Here is a 24,090-nt window from a genome sequence, read left to right on the forward strand (position 1 = left end):
GAAACCAACTGTTAACCCGGGAACTGCACAGGGCTTGGCCGTACAATTCACCTCAATTCACATCATTTCTCGACAACGGAGGCAGCCTCAAGCGTAACCCCTATGACGTGTGTTCAGAGGGAACCCATACTAAGACACATAAATTTCCAGCTAAGCCTTACCCATAATCAGGTATTGTGGGGGTACTCAAAAATTGGAATGGTATCGCATCCAACTCAATCATCAGTTTTAGTCATTTCACCAAGTCAAATTCATGTCATATTCACCTTCAAAATCTTTCAATGGAATGACTCATCATTCCAAGGTTTTCATCATCATCATTTCATAAACACATATTCCCATCCAGAGTAGTCATTTTTAATTTAGAACTAGCATCTAAGTATGAGGGGTGCTAAGTACTTTGCTTTGCTTCTAGGCTAACTTTGATACTCTTGTACTAATCCAATACTATCCAAGTGAATCATAAATCAAAAAGTACTTTGATAAAACCAAAGTAATTAGAACTTGTAAAGTAAATCTGGGAAGTGGGATCATAAACATTAAGTAAATGGGGTAATGCCTTGCTCATGGTGAGCTTTGCACTTTGCAAGAGTATTATCTTGCCTTGGTTGGGGAATTGGTCAAAGTGGTCTTCTTCTCCTTGGAAGTAGACCTCCTCCTCCTCCTGGTACTCCTCGGTACTAGCGTCTAAAATACGAATACGGGGTACACAATCATCATACCAAACTAATTTACTAAACTAGGCACACTCATGAGCTACACACTTTAAACTAGCATCACACATTATTATTGGGTTGGTGGATGTGTTCTTCTTATCATTTAAGAAAAATAATTTCCTCTCAATATCTTATTAGGATTTAATTTCTCTTATGCATAATATGTGACCTAGGTTGACCCAAGTCAACCTCTTCACACTTACCATTTTGAGAAAAAAGATTTAAATGAGGTGAGCACCTCATACCATTTAATTCTAGCATAACAAAGATTTAATATCACCAACAATTCCTATGAGACCTAAATGACCAGAGTCTCTACTTCATTTGGAATTGGTGGTGACAAGATTTAAATGAGAGAAATACTCCCATAAGATTTCTTAATAGTTTTGGACAATATCTTTGACTAGAAATAGCCATAAAGTCATTTAATTCAACTAGGCCATGATCATTCAAAGTAAGCATGGCATATTTTTGGATAAACAATTAGTATAAGTGAAATGTGAATTATAGGAGTTGGAATTAACTGAAAAGCATTTATGGTTGATTTTTAAGAATTATTCTAAGGCAGAAAAGTCCCTGCCTTGTTTATTTTGTCACTTTAATTCTACAACAGATCTAGGGTTCAAACTAGTGGCATTGTGTAGATAATTTCACAAGGTTTCCAAATATATAAAATTTGCAGAATTTGGCCTAGTAGATTTCTCCCTATTAAATTTCAAAGTTTGCATCAGATTGGGGTATTTCTCTATTTTTCAAATTTGAATTCAAACCGTGGGCTAGCGGGAGATCTTAACGGGCTAGACAGAGAGGAAGGGAGTTGGGCCGGCCCAGCAACACAGTGGGCCAGCTGACAAGGTGGGAACCACCTGTCAGTGGGTTCCAACGCGCGAAGCGGTACGCGAAAGGAGGGCTGTGCGATTAGAAGAGGATCGCACAGTGGAGGGGCGTCGTCGTCGACGGCGAGAAGGGGACTCACTGGCGGCGGCGGTAGGGGGTCGGAGCGGTCGTCGAAGCTCCGACGAGCGTCGGAGTGGTGCGCCGTGTCGTTGTCGAGGACGAGGAGGCGCCTGGGAGCAGCGGCGTGTCCTGGGGTGGCCTCCTGCTCCAGCTTGCTCCGTGTACTGGCGGCGGCGGCGAGCTTGCGATTGGTGGTCTCCGGCGGCTAATCGGTGAAATTGAGGTGGCGAGGAGTGCTGTGAGGATGAGAGGAAGAGAATGGTGTGCTCAATTTGGTGGGAGAGGTCCTCCTTTTATAGGAGCGGGAGGTGGCCGCGGCGCTCAGCTAGGGTCACCGGCGTCGTCATCGTTCCAGTGCAGCGAAGAGGCAAGGGATGGGCTAGTCTGGTTGCTGATGCAATGGTGAAGCTGACGCGCTTGATCGTGGCGCGGCAGGGTCTCTGTGGTGATGGTGCGCTTGATGGGAGTGCTCAGGCCATGGCGGATGGTCGTCATCATGGTCGTCGCGCCTGGCGTTCCCGCGGGCCAATGAGCTTGTCCAGGCGGTTCAGGGACTTGTCCTGCGTCGACTGGCGCTGAGAGGAGGGGTCGAGGTGGCGCAGGGACGTGGGCGTCAGCGCGCTCTGGCGCGTCCAGGGTGAACGCCATGCGCGCTCTGGCGCGGCATGGGCGAGTTCTGGGCATCCCTGGGCGCTCGTGTTCTGGCCGTTGCTGTGCGAGAGAGGGTCGTGGCTTGGACTGGGCAGCATCAGGTGAGTGTGAGGGAGGGGATTGACAAGGTGGTGCATGCTGGAATTGACCAGAGTGAGAGAGAGCATGAGAGAGGCATGCCATGCCACGGCATGGCATGTTTTTGTCAAGTGGGCATGCTCCAGTGCTTGGCAAGTTGATGAGAGGGTGCAGGGAGGTGAGAGGAAGCTCCAGTGCTGCAGGGTTGGCCAGAGTTGGACCAAGTCCAAGGTGAAAAATCAGTATGGGCAACAATCTTTACTCTGCCTGCAAGGTGTTTGTTGTAATGCCCGCAAGAAAAATAATTTCGAATTTTGCAAATCTTTTTGGTGGGTTGTAATCATATTTTAATTGGAGTAGAATGGTGGTGGTTTGGTTCAATTTGGAGTTGGTTTGCAAAATTTCATTTTGCATATGATCTTGCATATGCAACTTTGTTCCAACTTTGCTTGCTTGCCATTTGAATTTGAGACAGAGTTTGAGGTGGGTGTCTTGAGCAAACTTGTAGTCCTTGATGAGATCTTGGAAGAGGTACAAAGAGTTGGCCAAGTGTAGAAAAAGAAAATTGAAAACCAGGGGCTCAAAGTGGGTATCTTGCTGAAATTTGCACAAGTGACCATAATCACATGTGAGCTCAAATTTGATTCAAATTTGAGCTGAAATTTGAATTGAGTTTGAATGTTTCCAAAAGTGTTAATAAGTGTTTAGTATCCATTTACAACCAATGGTGCAAACCAAAATGGTCTAGATTAAAGATTTGCAAAAATGGCATAGGCCATATGTGGGTGTGAAATTGATTTTTAGAATTTCTTTTCTATTTTATTTTTATTTGACTTTGGATGATCAAGTGATCATTGCTAGGGTTTTAGAGTGAGAGTAAACACATAAGCAAGCATCATGGCAAAAGCACACTCAAATAATTTAATAAGGTGAGCTATATGCATAGTCCTATATGATGAGAAAAAGTTTTTGTTGGCTCTGATTTTTGGATTCTTGAATTCTCGCTCTTGTTTCCTTTTATTGAAACTTGGGATGTTACAGAGCATGCAAGATCACAAATAACATATGACCAATATATAACCATAGTATTCAATATTCATCGGATCCCACCAAACACAAGATGTAGCATTACATAAAGATGATCTTGATCACGATAGGCAGCTCACAAGATCTAAACATGAAGCATAAATTGGAGAAGACAACCATCTAGCTACTGCTATGGACCCGTAGTCCAGAGATGAACTACTCACGTATAACTTAGGAGACGGGAATGCCGATGTAGAGGCCTCCGGTGATGATCTCCCTCTCCGGCAGGGTGCTAGGGTCGATGATGGCGATCGCGAACAGGGGCGGAGCCAGGCCCAGGGCAACAAGGGCCATGGCCCGGGTCGCAGGAAATTGTCTCCTTACCATAACGGAAAAAAAAGAGTTGGCCCAGGGCGTTGGCCCAACTAGGCTGAAGGAGAAAGCCTCGTTTCCCTAATTCGCTGCACGACGCAGCGCAGCTCGCGTAGGATACTACGCCCGTACGCCGATAGCCCACGCGATCGTGATCGATCGTCGGTTCGTCAAAACAGCGTTGCGCTGCACACCCGCCGCCGCCCGCCCCTGCCTGCGTGCGGCCATGCGCGTACATCGTCGGCTCGCCGGCCTCCGTCACTGCGGCAGTGCTGCTCGGCCACGGGCAGCCTCTGCCTGCCTCATTGCCTCAACTCCTGAGGACCTGATCGGTCCCTGCTTGGCTGCTTGTGATTGATCTCTCATCTCTCGGCAGCCCTTTGAAGTAGCCAAGTAGGTAATTTTTGTTTTACAAATAGATAAGAATTAGGATTTAGGAAGTTAGAATAAATAATGAATAAGTATGGTTTAACAATTGTTTGTAATTGGTTTCATGTTTAGGAACAGAAGATGAAGAGATTTTTTCCATCGATCTCAAAAGCGAATGCATCAACGAACCCTCAATCTGAAGAAACTCCTCAAAGCGAAAATGCTACTGAAACTGAACCGACTCCCCAAAGTGTACCATCCATTGCATCTCAAGGAAGTGATGACCTTGCATATCGTGTTGCCAATGCAAATACTCGTCTCAGAGTCGGTATGAATGTTATTATTTCAGATACCGGTCTTAGAACACCTATTGAGGATTTAGATCCTAACATACAAGATGTTGCTAGAAGGGAGTATGTTAATTTAGGTCCATGCCAACCTATTGGTCACAAATATAAGAGGACACCATTTGGAAAAGCCGGTAGGCTTAGAAGCTTTCATGGTAGTTGGTTCAAGAATCATGGCGATTGGTTAGAGTATAGTGTTGATAAAGATGCTACATTTTGTTTATATTGCTTTCATTTTAACCAAAGTAAAGCACACAACTTTGGCATTGAATCATTCACTAAGGTGGGCTTCAAAAATTGGAAAGATGGACCTAGTGTTCTTAATGCACACGTTGGTGGACTTGATAGTGCTCATAATAAATCTAGACAATGTTATGTGGCTTTCAAGAATCAAAGGCAATCAGTGACACATGTGATTGAGCGTGGTACCATCAAGGAACAACAACAATACAAAGCTAGTCTTATCATTATTTTAGGTGTTATCAGATTTCTTATGTTGCAAGCACTTGCTTTTCGTGGTCATGATGAGTCTCCAAGCTCAAAGAATCAGGGGAACTTTTTGGAAATGATGAAATGGTATAAGAAAAAAGATCCAAATGCTAGGACTTTGCTTGAAAGTGCCGGTGGGAACCATTTGATGACTTCTCATCAGATACAGTTGGACTTGTGCAAGGCTTGCGCGGAAGAGACCACCCGATCCATTATTGCCGATATTGGTGACCGGAAATTTCGTTTACTTGTTGATGAATCTAGAGATGCATCTATAAAGGAGCAAATGGCTATGGTTTTGAGGTTTGTAGCTTGTTTGTTGTTTTTTATTTACATGTTAGTTAGTTATTTGTTTACTAATGATTATTTGTCTTATGTAGGTATGTTGACAAAAAAGGGTATGTGATTGAGAGATTTATTGGGATTAATCATGTTCCTGACACGAGAGCAGCTTCACTAAAGGCAGCTGATGACGCGTGAAGCACACGTCCGTTGGGAACCCCAAGAGGAAGGTGTGATGCGTACATCAGCGAGTTTTCCCTCAGTAAGAAACCAAGGTTATCGAACCAGTAGGAGATGAAGGCCACGTGAAGGTTGTTGGTGAAGGAGTGTAGTGCGGCGCAACACCAGGGATTCCGGCGCCAACGTGGAACCTGCACAACACAATCAAGATACTTTGCCCCAACTTAACAGTGAGGTTGTCAATCTCACCGGCTTGCTGTAAACAAAGGATTAAACGTATGGTGTGGAGAATGATGTTTGCTTGCAAAGAACAACAGAGAACAATGATTGCAGTAGGTTGTATTTCAGATGTAAAAGAATGGATCGGGGTCCACAGTTCACTAGTGGTGTCTCTCCAATAAGATAAATAACATGTTGGGTGAACAAATTACAGTTGGGCAATTGACAAATAGAGAGGGCATAACAATGCACATACATATTATGATGACTACTATGAGATTTACTTATGGCATTACGACAAAGAACATAGACCGCTATCCAGCATGCATCTATGCCTAAAAAGTCCACCTTCGGGTTAGCATCCGCACCCCTTCCAGTATTAAGTTGCAAACACAGACAATTGCATTAAGTACTGTGCGTAATGTAAACAATACAAATATCCTTAGACAAAGCATTGATGTTTTATCCCTAGTGGCAACAGCACATCCACAACCTTAGGGGTTGCTGTCACTCCCCCAGATTCAATGGAGACATGAACCCACTATCGAGCATAAATACTCCCTCTTGGAGTTACAAGTATCAACTTGGCCAGAGCCTCTACTAGCAACGGAGAGCATGCAAGATCATAAACAACACATATATGATAGATCGATAATCAACTTGACATAGTATTCCATATTCATCGGATCCCAACAAACACAACATGTAGCATTACAAATAGATGATCTTGATCATGATAGGCAGCTCACAAGATCTAAACATGATATCACAAGAGGAGAAGACAACCATCTAGCTACTGCTATGGACCCATAGTCCAAGGATGAACTACTCACGCATCAGTCCGGAGGCGGGCATGGTGATGTAGAGCCCTCCGGTGATGATTCCCCTCTCCGGTAGGGTGCCGGAGGTGATCTTCAGAACCCCCGAGATGGGGTTGACGGCGGCGGCGTCTCAGTAACTTTTCTCGTATCGTGGCTCTCGACACTAGGGTTTTCGCGACGGAAGTATTATATAGGCGAAGGGGCAGAGTCGGGGGACGCTCGAGAGGCCCACCCCATATGGCGGCGCGGCCAGGGGTGGGGCCGTGCCCCCCTATGGTGTGGCCGCCTCGTGGCCCCTCTTCGTCTCCTCTTCGGTGTTCTGGAAGACTCCGTGGAAAATAAGACCGTGGGCTTTTGTTTTGTCCAATTCCGAGAATATTTCCTGTGTAGGATTTCTGAAACCAAAAACAGCAGAAAACAGGAACTGGCGCTTCGGCATCTTGTTAATAGGTTAGTGCCGGAAAATGCATAAAAATGATATAAAGTGTATATAAAACATGTGAGTATTGTCATAAAACTAGCATGGAACATAAGAAATTATAGATACGTTTGAGACGTATCAAGCATCCCCAAGCTTAGTTCCTACTCGCCCTCGAGTAGGTAAACGATAAAAAGGATAATTTCGGAAGTGACATGCTACCATCATAATCTTGATCAATACTATTGTAAAGCATATGAGATGAATAAAGTGATTCAAATCAATGGTCTATAGTTTCTTAACAAATAGATAATGACTAAACAACTGAATCATATAGCAAAGACTTTTCATGAATAGTACTTTCAAGACGAGCATCAACAAGTCTTGCATAAGAGTTAACTCATAAAGCAATAGATTCTTATTAGAAGGTTTTGAAGCAACACAAAGGAAGATTTAAGTTTCAGCAGTTGCTTTCAACTTTCAACATGCATATCTCATGGATAATTGTCAACACAAAGTAATATGATGAGTGCAAATAAGCAAATATGTAAGAATCAATGCACATAGTTGACACAAGTGTTTGCTTCTAAGATAGAAAGAAGTAGGTAAACTGACTCAATCATAAAGTAAAATAAAGGCCCTTCGCAGAGGGAAGCAGGGATTACTCATGTGCTAGAGCTTTTTATTTTGAAAACATGGAAACAATTTTGTCAACGGTAGTAATAATTCATATGTGTTATGCATAAAACCTCCTATAAGTTGCAAGCCTCATGCATTGAATACTAATAGTGCCCGCTCCTTGTCCTAATTAGCTCAGATTTCCATGGATTATCATTGCATTACATATGTTTCAACCAAGTGTCACAAAGGGGTACCTCTATGCCACCTGTACAAAGGTCCAAGGAGATAGATCGCATTTGATCTCTCAATTTTGATAGATCTCAACTTGAGGACATCCATATCGGGACAACATAGAAAACAGATAATGGACTCCTATTTTATGCTTTAAGCATTCAACAACAGATAATATTCTCATAAGAGATTTGAGGATTAATGTCCAAGCTGAAACTTCCACCATGATACATGGCTTTGGTTGGCGGCCCAAAGTTCTTCTCTAACAATATGCATACTCAAACCATTTAACTCATGGAAAATCTCCCTTACTTCAGACAAGACAAACATGCATAGCAACTCACATGATATTCAACAAAGGTGTGACAGGTTGATGGCGTCCCCAGAAACATGGTTACCGCTCAACAAGCAACTTATAAGAACTAAGATACATAAGCGACATATTCATTACTACAATAGTTTTTATTATACTTTCCCATGAGCTATGTATTGCGAAGACAAGGAATGCATTTTTTTAAAGGTAGCACGCAAGCAATTTACTTTGGAATGGCAGAAAAATACCACATAGTTGGTAGTTATGGTGGACACAAATGGCATAGGTTTTGGCTCAAGGTTTTGGATGCACGAGAAGCATTCCCTCTCAGTACAAGGCTTTGGCTAGCAAGGTTGTTTGAAGCAAACACAAGTATGAACCGGTACAGCAAAACTTACATAAGAACATATTTCAAGCATTATAAGACTCTACACTGTCTTCCTTGTTTCTCAAACACTTTTACCAGAAAATATCTAGACTTTAGAGAGACCAATCATGCAAACCAAATTTCAACAAGCTCTACGGTAGTTCTGCACTAATAGGTTTAAACCACATGATGCAAGAGCTTAAACATGATCTACTTGAGAGCTCAAAACAATTGCCAAGTATAAAATTATTCAAGATAACATACCAATTACCACATGAAGCATTTTCTGTTTCCAACCAAATAGCAATAAATGAAGCGGCTTTCAACTTTCGCCATGAACATTAAAAGTAAAACTAAGAACACCAGTGTTCAATATGAAAAAGCGGAGCGTGTCTCTCTCCCACCAAAGGAATGCTAGGATCCGAATTTATTCAAACATAAACAAAAATAAAAGCACACAGACGCTCCAAGTAAAGCACATAAGATGTGACGGAACAAAAATATAGTTTCACTAGAGGTGACCTGATAAGTGGTTGATGAAGAAGGGGATGCCTTGGGCATCCCCAAGCTTAGATGCTTGAGTCTTCTTGAAATATGCAGGGATGAACCACGGGGGCATCCCCAAGCTTAGACTTTTCACTCTTCTTGATCATATTATATCATCCTCCTCTCTTGATCCTTGAAAACTTCCTTCACACCAAACTCAAAACAATCTCATTAGAGGGTTAGTGCATAATCAAAAATTCACATGTTCAGCGAAGACACAATCATTCCCAACACTTCTGGACATTACCCAAGGCTACTGAAATTTAATGGAGCAAAGAAATCCACTCAAACACAGTAAAGGAGGCAATGTGAAATAAAAAGCAGAATCTGTCAAAACAGAACAGTCCGTAAAGCCGAATTTTTTCGAGGCACTTAACATGCTCCGATAAAGAAGATCAAATTGAATGAAAGTTGCGTAAATATCTGAGGATTACTCATGAATTTTTACAGAATTTTTAGATTATCCTACAGAGAGAACAACTCAAATTCGTGACAGCTAAAAATCTGTTTCTGCGCAGAAATCCAAATCTAGTATCAACTCTCTATCAAAGAGTTTACTTGGCACAACAATGCAATAAAGTAAAGATACAAAGGTATTGCTACAGTAGTAACAAGCACCTTGACTCAAATATAAAACAAAAATTGCAGAAAATAAAATAATGGGTTGTCTCCCATAAGCGCTTTTCTTTAATGTCTTTAATGTCTTTCAGCTAGGCGCAGAAAGTGTAAATCAAGTAACATCAAGAGAAGAAGCATCACCATCATAATTTGTTCTAATAATAGAATCAAAAGGCAACTTCATTCTCTTTCCAGGGAAGTGTTCCATAACTTTCTTAAAAGGGAATTGATATTTAATATTTCCTTCTTTCATATCAATAATAGCACCAACAGTTCGAAGAAAGGGTCTTCCCAAAATAATAGGACAAGATGCATTGCATTCAATATCCAAGACAACAAAATCAACGGGGACAAGGTTATTGTTAACCGTAATATGAACATTGTCAATCCTCCCCAAAGGTTTCTTTATAGAATTATCAGCAAGATTAACAACCAAATAACAATATTTCAAAGGTGGCAAGTCAAGCATATCATAGAGTTTCTTAGGCATAACAGAAATACTTGCACCAAGATCACATAAAGCATTACAATCAAAATCATTGACCTTCATTTTAATGATGGGCTCCCAACCATCTTCTAACTTCCTAGGAATAGAAGCTTCAAGTTGTAATTCCTCTTCTCTAGATTCAATGAGAGCATTTGCAATATGTTTTGTAAAGGCCAAGTTTATAGCACTAGCATTAGGACTTCTAGCAAGTTTTTGCTAGAACTTAATAACTTCAGAGATATGACAATTATCAAAATCAAAACCATTATGATCTAAAGCAATGGGATCATTGTCCCCAATACTCTGAAAAATTTCAGCACTTTTATCACAAACAGTTTCAGCAGTTTCAAGCAATTTTGCATGCTTTGTATTAGAAATAGAAACATTGCCAACACCAATTATTTTACCATTGATAGTAGGAGGTTTAGCAACATGTGAAGCATCAACATTACTAGTGGTAGTAATAGTCCAAACTTTAGCTACATTATTCTTTTTAGCAAGTTTTTCTTCTCTTTCTCACCCAGCATGCAATTCAGCCATCATTCTAATATTGTCATTAATTCGAACTTGGATAGCGTTTGTTGTAGCAAATGACTTCATATATTTAGTTTCATTAGGCATAACTTTCAGTTTTAAAAGATCAACATCAGCAGCAAGACTATCAACCTTAGAAGCAAGAACATTAATTTTACCAAGCTTTTCCTCAACAGATTTGTTGAAAGCAGTTTGTGTACTAATAAATTCTTTAAGCATGACTTCAAGACCAGAGGATACACTCCTACTATTGTTGTAAGAATTACCATAACCATTACCATTATTAGAAGGATATGGCCTATAGTTGTTGTTACCAAAATTATTCCTATAAGCATTGTTGTTGAAATTACTATTTTTAATGAAGTTCACATCAACATGCTCTTCTTGAGCAACCAATGAAGCTAAAGGAACATTATTAGGATCAACATGAGATCTACCATTAACAAGCATAGACATAATAACATCAATCTTATCACTCAAGGAGGAGGTTTCTTCAACAGAATTTACCTTCTTACCTTGAGGAGTCCTTTTAGTGTGCCATTCAGAGTAGTTGATCATCATATCATCAAGAAGCTTTGTTGCAGCACCCAAAGTGATGGACATAAAAGTACCTCCAGGAGCTGAATCCAATAGGTTCCTTGAAGAAAAATTTAATACTGCATAAAAGGTTTAGATGATCATCCAAGTAGTTAGTCCATGGGTAGGGCAATTCTTTACCAAAGATTTCCTTCTTTCCCATGCTTGGGCAACATGTTCATTATCCAATTGCTTAAAATTCATAATGCTACTTCTCAAAGATATAATTTTAACAGGAGGATAATATCTTCCAATGAAAGCATCTTTACATTTAGTCCATGAATCAATACTATTCTTAGGCAAAGATAGCAACCAATCTTTAGCTCTTCCTCTTAAGGAGAAAGGAAACAATTTCAGTTTTATAATGTCCCCATCTACATCCTTATACTTTTGCATTTCACAAAGTTCAACAAAATTATTAAGATGGGCAGCAGCAGCATCATCAGTATTAACACCAGAAAATTGCTCTCTCATAACAAGATTTAGTAAAGCAGGTTTAATTTCATAAAATTCTGTAGCAAATAGGTGGAGCAATAGGTGTGCATATGAAATCATTATTATTGGTGCTAGTGAAATCACACAACTTAGTGTTCTCAGGAGTATTCATTTTAACAATAATAAAAATAAGTAAAGCAAACCGAATTAAATAAAGTAAAACAAGTAACTAATTTTTGTGTGTTTTTGATATAAAGAAAGCAAACAAGACAGAAAATAAAATAAAGCAAGACAATAAACAAAGTAAAGAGATTGGGTGTGAGAGACTCCCTTTGCAGCGTGTCTTGATCTCCCCGACAACAGCGCCAGAAAAATAGCTTGATGACGCGTGAAGCACACGTCCGTTGGGAACCCCAAGAGGAAGGTGTGATGCGTACAGCAGCGAGTTTTCCCTCAGTAAGAAACCAAGGTTTTCAAACCAGTAGGAGATGAAGGCCACGTGAAGGTTGTTGGTGAAGGAGTGTAGTGCGGCGCAACACCAGGGATTCCGGCACCAACGTGGAACCTGCACAACACAATCAAGATACTTTGCCCTAACTTAACAGTGAGGTTGTCAATCTCACCGGCTTGCTGTAAACAAAGGATTAAACGTATGGTGTGGAGAATGATGTTTGCTTGCAAAGAACAACAGAGAACAATGATTGTAGTAGGTTGTATTTCAGATGTAAAAGAATGGATCGGGGTCCACAGTTCACTAGTGGTGTCTCTCCAATAAGATAAATAACATGTTGGGTGAACAAATTACAGTTGGGCAATTGATAAATAGAGAGGGCATAACAATGCACATACATATCATGATGACTACTATGAGATTTACTTAGGGCATTATGACAAAGAACATAGACCGCTATCCAGCATGCATCTATGCCTAAAAAGTCCACCTTCGGGTTAGCATCCGCACCCCTTCCAGTATTAAGTTGCAAACAACATAAGTACTGTGTGTAATGTAAACAATACAAATATCCTTAGACAAAGCATTGATGTTTTATCCCTAGTGGCAACATCACATCCACAACCTTAGGGTTGCTGTCACTCCCCCAGATTCAATGGAGACATGAACCCACTATCGAGCATAAATACTCCCTCTTGGAGTTACAAGTATCAACTTGGCCAGAGCCTCTACTAGCAACGGAGAGCATGCAAGATCATAAACAACACATATATGATAGATCGATAATCAACTTGACATAGTATTCCATATTCATCGGATCCCAACAAACACAACATGTAGCATTACAAATAGATGATCTTGATCATGATAGGCAGCTCACAAGATCTAAACATGATATCACAAGAGGAGAAGACAACCATCTAGCTACTGCTATGGACCCATAGTCCAAGGATGAACTACTCACGCATCAGTCCGGAGGCGGGCATGGTGATGTAGAGCCCTCTGGTGATGATTCCCCTCTCCGGTAGGGTGCCGGAGGTGATCTTCAGAACCCCCCGAGATGGGGTTGACGGCGGCGGCGTCTCAGTAACTTTTCTCGTATCGTGGCTCTTGGTACTAGGGTTTTCGCGACGGAAGGATTATATAGGCGAAGGGGCAGAGTCGGGGGACGCCCGAGGGGCCCACCGCATATGGCGGCGCGGCCAGGGGTGGGGCCGCGCCCCCCTATGGTGTGGCCGCCTCGTGGCCCCTCTTCGTCTCCTCTTCGGTGTTCTGGAAGACTCCGTGGAGAATAAGACCGTGGGCTTTTGTTTCGTCCAATTCCGAGTGTGTAGGATTTCTGAAACCAAAAAACAGCAGAAAACAGGAACTAGCGCTTCGGCATCTTGTTAATAGGTTAGTGCCGGAAAATGCATAAAAATGATATAAAGTGTATATATAACATGTGAGTATTGTCATAAAACTAGCATGGAACATAAGAAATTATAGATACGTTTGAGACGTATCAGCAGCTTTGGATGGTATGTTTCTTGATCACGACTTGTCTATGTCCAAATTGAGAGGGCAAGGTTATGATGGAGCTTCTAACATGAGAGGGCAATTTCGTGGCTTGCAAAGGTTAATACTGGATGAAAATCCATATGTATTTTACATTCATTGCTTTGCCCATCAGTTGCAGTTAGTGGTTGTTGCAGTGGCCAAGTGTTGTTCCTCCAAATTGGATTTTTTTAACAACACCACTTTGCTTGCCAATAATGTTAATGCTTCTTGTAAAAGACATGATGATGTAGCCCAACATCAACATGACACAATGGTGAGAAAATTAGAGTCCGAAGAAATATTTTCAGGAAGAGGAAAAAACCAAGCAACCAATCTTGTAAAACCTGGGGATACACGGTGGGGCACACACCATAAAACTTTGTGTAGATTCATTTCAATGTCGGAATATGTTCTTCATGTATTAGAGAATGTTCATGATGATGCAGAAAATCTTACACAGAGAACCACAGCTGGTGGCTTGATTACTCAGATGGAAAGCTTTGAGTTTGTTCTCTTATTGCATCTTATGATCAGATTATTGGGCAAGACTAATGATTTGTCACACTGTTTGCAAAAGAAAGATCAAAACATTGTTCGTGCTGTGAGTTTGATTGGCGTAACATTGGAAAATCTTCAAGATATCCGAGAAAATGGTTGGGATGAACTCTTCAATGAGACAAATGACTTTTGTGTCAAATATAAAATTGTAGTACCAAACATGGATGATACAATACCCGCTCGAGGTCGCTCCAGGGGTCGTGGAAGTACAATGGTAACTTACTATCACCGCTTTAGATATGAAATATTCAATGTTGTGCATGACCAAATTATTGTTGAGTTGAATAACCGCTTTGCTGAAAAATCAACTCAGTTGTTGAGGTGCATTGCTTGTCTTGATCCAAAGAACTCATTTGCTAACTTTTATGAAGACAAACTTGTTGAACTTGTTGCGATGTATGCTGATGACTTCTCCATATATGAGATCTCTTTTGTTCTTAGAAACCAACTTGAGACATTCATTGCTGATGTGAGAGGTGATCCGGATTTTTAAGTTGTCATGACCTTGGTAATCTTTCTGTGAAGATGGTTCAGACTGATAGACATACTACTTTTCCTTTGGTGTATCGTCTTATTGAGTTGGCATTGATTTTGCCTGTTGCAATGACATCAGTAGAGAGAGCTTTCTCGGCTACAAACATTATCAAGACCGAGTTGAGGAATAAAATGGGTGATGATTGGATGAATTATAACATGGTATGCCATATTGAACGAGATGTATTTCACTCTATCAATGATGATGATATCTTATATCGTTTTCAAGGATATAGCTCACGGAGAGGAATTTTACCTCGTCGTTTCGGTAAGTTTTCATATTTGTATGAATGATTTTCTATTGCACTTCATGTTTGCGCTTTTCCATAAGAAATATTCTTGCCTTCTTGAAGGTATTGGTTCCTCTTCTAGTGTTGATGAGGTTGTTGATGAAGCCATGGGAGGCACGGACGCACAGAACTAGTGATCTGGTACCATATTTTGTATCCCATTAAACTATTTTAAGTTTTTTAGTTATTTCTTATGCATGTTCTTGGAGAACTAACAATGGATCTAAAAATATATATTCATTCTTGCTACCGTACCAATTTTTATGTGGTATTACAAGACTTTTTTTACTAGTTACTTTTGCGCTTAGTTTTTGGCCCGGGGCTTGCTTCAATCCTGGCTCCGCCACTGATCGTGACGGAACTTTTCGTGGATGGAGGCTCGGGTGTTTAGGTTTTTCCTGATCAGATGTATTTATAGGCCGAAGGGCAAGGTCGGTGGGCGCCCGAGGGGCCCACACCACCCCTAGGCGTGGCCAGGGGGTGGCCCATGCCTAGGCATGGCGTGGCTGCCTCCTGACACTTCTTCGTCTGCCCTCTGAACTCCGGCTTCGTTACAGTAAAATAGGAACTTCGGATTTTGTTTTGTCCAATTCCGAGAATATTTCTTGTACAACCTTTCTGAAGTACAAAAACAGCAGAAAACAGGGAAGTGGCACTGTGGTATCTTGTTAATAGGTTAGTTCTAGAAATTGCATAAAAGTGCCACGAAGTGTAAACAAAACATATAGAAATTGGTGTAAAACAAGCATGGAGCATCAAAATTTATAGATATGTTTGCAACGTATCAGTCACGCAGAAGAGAGGAGGCATCAACAATGGTTATGCATGTGAGATGATGGACAAAGAAGGGGACATGACAAAGGCCCAAGAGTTGGTGGGCCTACGAGACGCAAGGAGGAGGAGCAAGACGCTAGTCATTGGTCACTAGCGATATGGAGACACGAGTCGTACGTGAGAGGGTGTGGTGGCGGGGAGGTGAAAATTTCCTCCCGCCCTTGTCCTACAAAGAAAGAGCTAGGAGAAGCCCCTTGTACATGGACATTATGTTTTAAAATTGTTTGATGGCATGCTGGAGATGTTATTACATGTGGTTTGTTTAAGTTTTGTCACAAGTTTATAGAAGGTGTTGTCTTCGAGACCATTTGAAATGTGAAAGTTGTTGGATAGTTAGGAAATATTTCCATGATTAATTCCAGAATACTAAGCATGACGACAACAACTATTGTCATGTGAAAACCAAACATACTAGATATGCTAATAAACATGAAGAACATCACTGCAAACAATGCATCATAAATGACTAAAACGAGGATTGGATCATGCCGATCGGGTGTAGGTGTTCTGATAGCTCCCGTATTCCATTAGAAATAATTGAGTCCATCTCATTATGGAAAATTTGTTTCCAATCATCTGCATCTTGAGGTGGGTATGCCTATGGAATGGACATGGGAGTATGATCCATGAGGTACACACTGAAATCATCACGAAAGGATTTTTGCAACCCTGTGTCTCTTGCTCCATGTAGGATATTCATTGTCATCCTTCTCAATAACATCCTCATGTAGTTGTTCAAAATATTCATTAGATGCACTAGATTCAGGAATTGTCTCAGTAGAAATTTTAGCAGTGCTATGCATATTTTTCATGGGAAACATATGATGGTGCTTGACGTAGCGTAGATTTCACACCGTTGGGGAACCCAAAGTGGAAGGTATGATGAGCACAATAGCAAGTTTTCCCTTAGTAAGAAACCAAGGTTTAATCGACCAGTAGGAGAAAGGCGTGACTTCTGAAGGTGTTGCTAGCTGACTTGTGGGAGGGCGCACTACCGACGTCAGCAACAACGTGAAACCTGCACACAACACAACCAAAATACTTTGCCCCAACTTACAGCGAGGTTGTCAATCTCACCGGTTTTGCTAAACACAAAGGATTAAATGTATCGAGTGAAAAGAGATATTTGTAGTGGAATTAAAGAGAACAGTGCTTGCAGAAAGTAAACAAAACATGATTGCAATAGATGAATTTATCAGTGTAAAATAAAGAACCGGGGTCCACAGTTCACTAGAGGTGTCTCTCCATAAAGATAAATAACATGCTGGGTGAACAAATTACAGCTGTGCAATTGACAGAATAAAGACCATACATGACAAGATGATTACTATTAGATTCGTTTGGGCATTCCAACATAATACATAGACTGTAATCCAACCGCGTCTATGACTAATAATACACCTTCCGGTTATCATCTGAACCCCTTCCGGTATTAAGTTGCAATCAACAGATTCTCGCATTTAGCAATGTTTATAAAGTAGACAATAGAATTACCCTTGGATAAAACATTGTTGTTTTCTCCCTAGTAGCAACAACACATCTACAATCTTAGAAGTTATTGTCACTCTTCCAGAAAACTAGAGGCATGCATGAACCTACTATCGAACATAAATACTCCCTCTTGGAGTCATAAGCATTTACTTGGCCAGAGTATCTAGTAGAAACGGAGAGCATGCAAGATCACAAATAACATATGACAAGTATATATAATCGGTCTCAACATAGTATTCAATATTCATCGGATCCCAGCAAACACAGTATGTAGCATTACATAAAGATGATCTTGATCATGATAGGCAGCTCACAAAATTGGAGAAGACAAGCATCTAGCTACTGCTATGGACCCATAGTCCAGGGACAAACTACTCAACATCACTTCAGAGGCGGGCATGGTTATGTAGAGGCCTCTGGTGATGATCTCCCCCTCCGGCAAAGTGCCGGAAAGAGCTTCAGAACCCTCCCGGGCTAGGGCCTGCGATGGCGCCACGATAGAACTTTTCATGGATGGAGGCTCGGGTGTTTAGGTTTTTCCCGCGTGGGGGCCCACACCACCCCTTGGCATGGGCCCACCCTTGGCCGCGCCATGGGGTGGTCTGACCGCCCTGTGGTGCCTCTTTGACCCCCCTCTGGATTTTGTCTTCGTTACGGTAAAATATTGACTTCGGATTTTGTTTCGTCTAATTCCGAGAATATTTCCTGTACAACTTTCCTAAAATACAAAACAACAGAAAACAGGAAACTTGTACTGTGATATCTTGTTAATAGTTTAGTGCCGGAAAATGTATAAAAGTGCAACGAAGAGTGAGCAAAACATATATAAATTGAGGTAAAACAAGCATGGAGCATCAAAAATTATAGATACGTTTGCAGCGTATCAACATATTCTAAAAAATGTTGTGTTGCGAGATTCCATTACAGTATCAACATGCATATCAGGTACCTCATATTCAACTGCTAAAATATATGTAGCCTACGCTCAAACCTAGAAATATACGATCCACGGTCTTGGGTCCGAGTTTGCGGTTGTTTGGAACTGGAATATTGGCTTTCTTCAAGCATCCCCATGCGCGCAAATAAGAAAGTGATCATTTCTTCCAACCCACTCCTCGTAAGGGTTTTTCTCTTTTTTGTTGTTAGGAACTCTATTCAGGACATGACATGCAGTAAACAAAGCCTCTCCCACCATGCCTTTGGTAAACCCATGGTGGCTAACATGGAATTCACGTAGTCAGTCACCGTGCAGTTTTTCCTCTATTGGGGCGAGTAGAGATGCATCATCCCATGAATGCTACCATTTTGTTCACAGAATTCGTCAAAGATTTTAGGAAAGAATTAACCACCATGATTCGATCTAAGATGCTTGATGTTTTTCTCCACTTGATTTTCAACTTCGGCCTTATAAATATTTTAAGTAGTCTAAAGCTTCATCTTTAGTTTGCAAAAAATAAACATAGAAGTATCTAATCACATCATCAATCAATATCATGAAATATTTGTTCCCATCTTATTTTAACACACCATTCATATCGCATTGATCATAATGTATGAGTTCTAGAGGTGCCAAGTTTCTTTCCTCGACCGGCTTATGAAGCTTCCGAGGTTGCTTTGCTTGCACATAACTATGTCACTTAGAACCTTTGGCAATATTGAAATTCGGAACTAAACTCATATTGCATAGCGGAGACATCAAACCAAAGCTAATGTGACATAGACGAGAGTGCCAAACACAGGTATCATCCCTAACATCACAACAAATATGGTTCACAAACTTATTGATGAAATCTGAAAGCGAAAAGCGGAACAAGCCTCCGCACTCATAGCCCTTAACAATAAATTGTTTAAACTTGGAAGCATCCACTTTATTAGACTCTAGCACAACCTTAAACCTATCTCTTCATATAAGGGAGCCACTAACGAGATTCTCGCTTATAGTAGGGACATGATGGATGTTCCTCAGCTGCACGATCTTCCCCTGAAGTGAACTTCAGATGTACTGTGCCAACACCATGAACAGAAGCATGTGACTCATTCCCCATCAAGACGGAAGAATCCCGAGCGACCTAATAAGAAGTGAACATAGAGATGTCATCACACACATAAACATTAGCACCCGTATCAATCCGCCAACATGGAGATTGGAATACTAATACTAAAATAATCATAAAGAGATTACCTTACCCCAGACGTTGACATTCTTTGCTATTTTCCCTTTGCGGTCTTCCTGCTCTGGCCAGTCCTTAGAAAAATGGCCAACCTCTCTACAAGTGAATCAGTTTAAATCAACCTTTTATATTCTTCCTTGAAGTTAGTAGTCTTTGCATGCTTGCTGAAAGAGGGCTTGTTGTTCCCTTTGTTCTTGCCACATGGTTTCTTCTGCACCATGTTGGTGATAGATTGACTCTCTCCTTTCTCAGTAATGTCCTTAGCCCGAGCTTTATCCTCAACATTAAGATACACTACCAGGTTTTTTTTACCGATATCTCCTATTTCTTGTGTTGGAGAGTTGTGGCAAAGTTGAAGGGGCACCTTTGCAATAATGCATCTTGCCACAAACTTTTTAGGTGAGACACGTAAGGAGTTCGATCTATTTTGGAATGAATTGTATCTCATGAGATTGTTCAACTACAGAACGGTTGTTCACCATCCTAAAGTCATGGAAGCTCTGTGTGATTTACAATTCACTGCCTGGATCGGTTGCACAAAATTTCGCATTCAGTGCATCACATAGCTCTTTTATGTCTATTACGTGGATGCACACATCACACAGACAATCAACAAAAACAATTAGAACATATCCAACGAAGAGAGTATTGTCTTCCTCGAACTTTTTCTGATCTTCGTTAGAAATAGATCCTTCGGGTTCACCATTCCTAATCGTGAATACTTTCACACCAGTAAGCCTAAGCATGGCCTTCACTTTCCATCTCTTAAAGTGCACACCGGTAAGCTTATCCGGTCACAACACATCATCAAAACTAGCCATAATTAACTAAGTAAATTTCCTACAATTAGGTTTTTAAAATGTTGGATCATTAGGAAATATTTTGATGATTAATTCCAGAATATTAAACATGATGACATCAAATATTATCATGTGAAACTCAAACATACTAGATGCATGATACGTCTCTGACGTATCGATAATTTCTTATGTTCCATGCCACATTATTGATGATATCTACATGTTTTATGCACACTTTATGTCATATTCGTGCATTTTCTGGAACTAACCTATTAACAAGATGCCGAAGTGCCGCTTCTTTCTGCTGTTTTTGGTTTCAGAAATCCTAGTAAAGAAATATTCTCGGAATTGGACGAAATCAACGCCCAGGTTCCTATTTTGCCCGGAAGCATCCAGAACACACGAGAACCGCCAGAGAGGGGGCACAGGCCCACCAAACCCTAGGCCGGCGCGGCCAAGGGGGGGCCCGCGCCCCCCTATAGTGTCGTCGCCCCTTCGATCTTCTGACGCCGCCTCTTCGCCTATTTAAGCCCCCTCGACCTAAAACCTCGATACGGAAAAGCCACGGTACGAGAAACCATCCAGAGCCGCCGCCATCGCGAAGCCAAGATCTGGGGGACAGGAGTCTCTGTTCCGGCACGCCGCCGGGACGGGGAAGTGCCCCCGGAAGGCTTCTCCATCGACACCACCGCCATCTTCATCAACGCTGCTGTCTCCCATGAGGAGGGAGTAGTTCTCCATCGAGGCTCGGGGCTATACCGGTAGCTATGTGGTTCATCTCTCTCCTATGTACTTCAATACAATAATCTCATGAGCTGCCTTACATGATTGAGATTCATATGATGATGCTTGTAATCTAGATGTCGTTATGCTAGTCAAGTGAATTTTACTTATGTGATCTCCGGAGACTCCTTGTCCCACGTGTGTTAAAAGGTGACAGTGTGTGCACCGTGTGGGTCTCTTAGGCTATATTTCACAGAATACTTATTCACTGTTATGAATGGCATAGTGAAGTGCTTATTTATATCTCTTTATGATTGCAATGTGTTTTGTATCACAATTCATCTATGTGCTACTCTAGTGATGTTATTAAAGTAGTTTTATTCCTCCTGCACGGTGTAATGGTGACAGTGTGTGCATCCGTGTTAGTACTTGGCGTAGGCTATGATTGTGATCTCTTGTAGATTATGAAGTTAACTATTGCTATGATGGTATTGATGTGATCTATGCCTCCTTTCATAGCGTGAAGGTGATAGTGTGCATGCTATGTTAGTACTTGGTTTAGTCGTGTTGATCTTTCATGCACTCTAAGGTTATTTAAATATGAACATTGAATTGTGGAGCTTGTTAACTCCGGCATTGAGGGTTCGTGTAATCCTACGCAATGGTGTTCGTCATCCAACAAGAGAGTGTAGAGTATGCATTTATCTATTCTGTTATGTGATCAATGTTGAGAGTGTCCACTAGTGAAAGTATGATCCCTAGGCCTTGTTCCTAAATACTGCTATCGCTGCTTGTTTACTGTTCTACTGCGTTACTACTGCTGCGTTACTACTGCTTGTTTACTGTCCTGGGCAAAGCACTTTTCTGGTGCCATTGCTACTGCTCATACTTATTTATACCACCTGTATTTCACTATCTCTTCGCCGAACTAGTGCACATATTAGGTGTGTTGGGGACACAAGAGACTTCTTGCTTTGTGGTTGCAGGGTTGCATGAGAGGGATATCTTTGACCTCTTCCTCCCTGAGTTCGATAAACCTTGGGTGATCCACTTAAGGGAAACTTGCTGCTGTTCTACAAACCTCTGCTCTTGGAGGCCCAACACTGTCTACAGGAAAAGGAGGGGGCGTAGACATCAAGCTATTTTCTGGCGCCGTTGCCGGGGAGGAAAGGTAAAAGGTACTCACACTCCGGATCTCGGCTACTAAGCTATTTTCCGCCATTGTAAGTACTCGAAGCTATTTCCTTTAGATCCTGCAATTGCAACTTTTTGTTTCTTGTTTACACTAGTTAGGCATAATTGAAAACAACAAAAATATGAGAGATCTTTATGAACTTTATCTTGAATTAGGACATGATGTGTTTGAAGAGAGAATTAAAAAACCCATGGAACTTTATATGCATGCTAATGGGAATGTTATTAATATGAATGCTTTGAACACTATTGTTGCTAATGCTATGGAAAATTCTAAGCTTGGGGAAGCTGGTTTTGATGAGCATGATCTTTTTAGTCCCCCAAGCATTGAGGAGGAAATTTACTTTGATGATACTTTGCCTCCCATTTATGATGATTATAATGATAGTAGTCTTTTGTTACCACCTGTTATGGAGGATAAATTTGATTATGATTACAATATGCCTCCTATATTTGATGATGAGAATAATAATGATAGCTACTTTGTTGAATTTGCTCCCACTACAACTAATAAAATTGACTATGCTCATGTGGAGAGTAATAATTTTATGTATGAGACTCATGATAAGAATGCTTTATGTGATAGTTATATTGTTGAGTTTGCTCATGACACTACTGAAAGTTATTATGAGAGAGGAAAATATGGTTGTAGAAATTTTCATGTTACTAAAACACCTCTCTATGTGCTGAAATTTTTGAAGCTACACTTGTTTTATCTTTCTATGCTTGTTGCATTATGCTTCTTGAACTTGTTTATTTACAAGATTCCTTTTCATAGGAAGCATGTTAGACTTAAATGTGTTTTGTATTTGCCTCTTGATGCTCTCTTTTGCTTCAAATACTATTTCTTGCGAGTGCATCATTAAAACTGCTGAGCCCATCTTAATGGCTATAAAGAAAGAACTTCTTAGGAGATAACCCATGTGTTATTTTGCTACAGTATTTTGTTTTTATTTTGTGTCTTGGAAGTTGTTTACTACTGTAGCAACCTCTCCTTATCTTAGTTTAGTGTTTTGTTGTGCCAAGTAAAGTCGTTGATAGAAAAGTTCATACTAGATTTGGATTACTGCACAGAAACAGATTTCTTTGCTGTCACGAATCTGGGCAAAATTCTCTGTAGGTAACTCAGAAAATTATGCCAATTTACGTGAGTGATCCTCAGATATGTACGCAACTTTCATTAAATTTGAGCATTTTCATTTGAGCAAGTCTGGTGCCTCAATAAAATTCGTCTTTACGGACTGTTCTGTTTTGACAGATTCTGCCTTTTATTTCGCATTGCTTCTTTTGCTATGTGGGATGGATTTCTTTGTTCCATTAAACTCCAGTAGCTTTGGGCAATGTCCAGAAGTGTTAAGAATGATTGTGTCACCTCTGAACATGTATATTTTGATTGTGCACTAACCCTCTAATGAGTTGTTCTAAGTTTGGTGTGGAGGAAGTTTTCAAGGGTCAAGAGAGGAGGATGATATACTATGATCAAGAAGAGTGAAAAGTCTAAGCTTGGGGATGCCCCGGTGGTTCATCCCTGCATATTTCAAGAAGACTCAAGCATCTAAGCTTGGGGATGCCCAAGGCATCCCCTTCTTCATCGACAACATTATCAGGTTCCTCCCCTGAAACTATATTTTTATTCCGTCACATCTTATGTGCTTTGCTTGGAGCGTCGGTTTGTTTTTGTTTTTGTTTTGTTTGAATAAAATGGATCCTAGCATTCATTGTGTGGGAGAGAGACACGCTCCGCTGGTTCATATGAACACATGTGTTCTTAGCTTTTAATATTCATGGCGAAGGTTGAAACTGCTTCGTTAATTGTTATATGGTTGGAAACGGGAAATGCTACATGTAGTAA

General features: G+C 40.8%; 1 pseudogene; it reads left to right on the plus strand.

Moving 5' to 3' along the window:
• Positions 1 to 2,338: 2,338 nt before the first annotated feature.
• Positions 2,339 to 15,159, plus strand: LOC139830163 (uncharacterized; annotated as a pseudogene).
• The last annotated feature ends 8,931 nt before the right edge of the window (positions 15,160 to 24,090 follow it).

This window comes from Lolium perenne, chromosome 4 (assembly GCF_019359855.2).
Source record: "Lolium perenne isolate Kyuss_39 chromosome 4, Kyuss_2.0, whole genome shotgun sequence".
Lineage (NCBI taxonomy): Eukaryota > Viridiplantae > Streptophyta > Magnoliopsida > Poales > Poaceae > Lolium > Lolium perenne.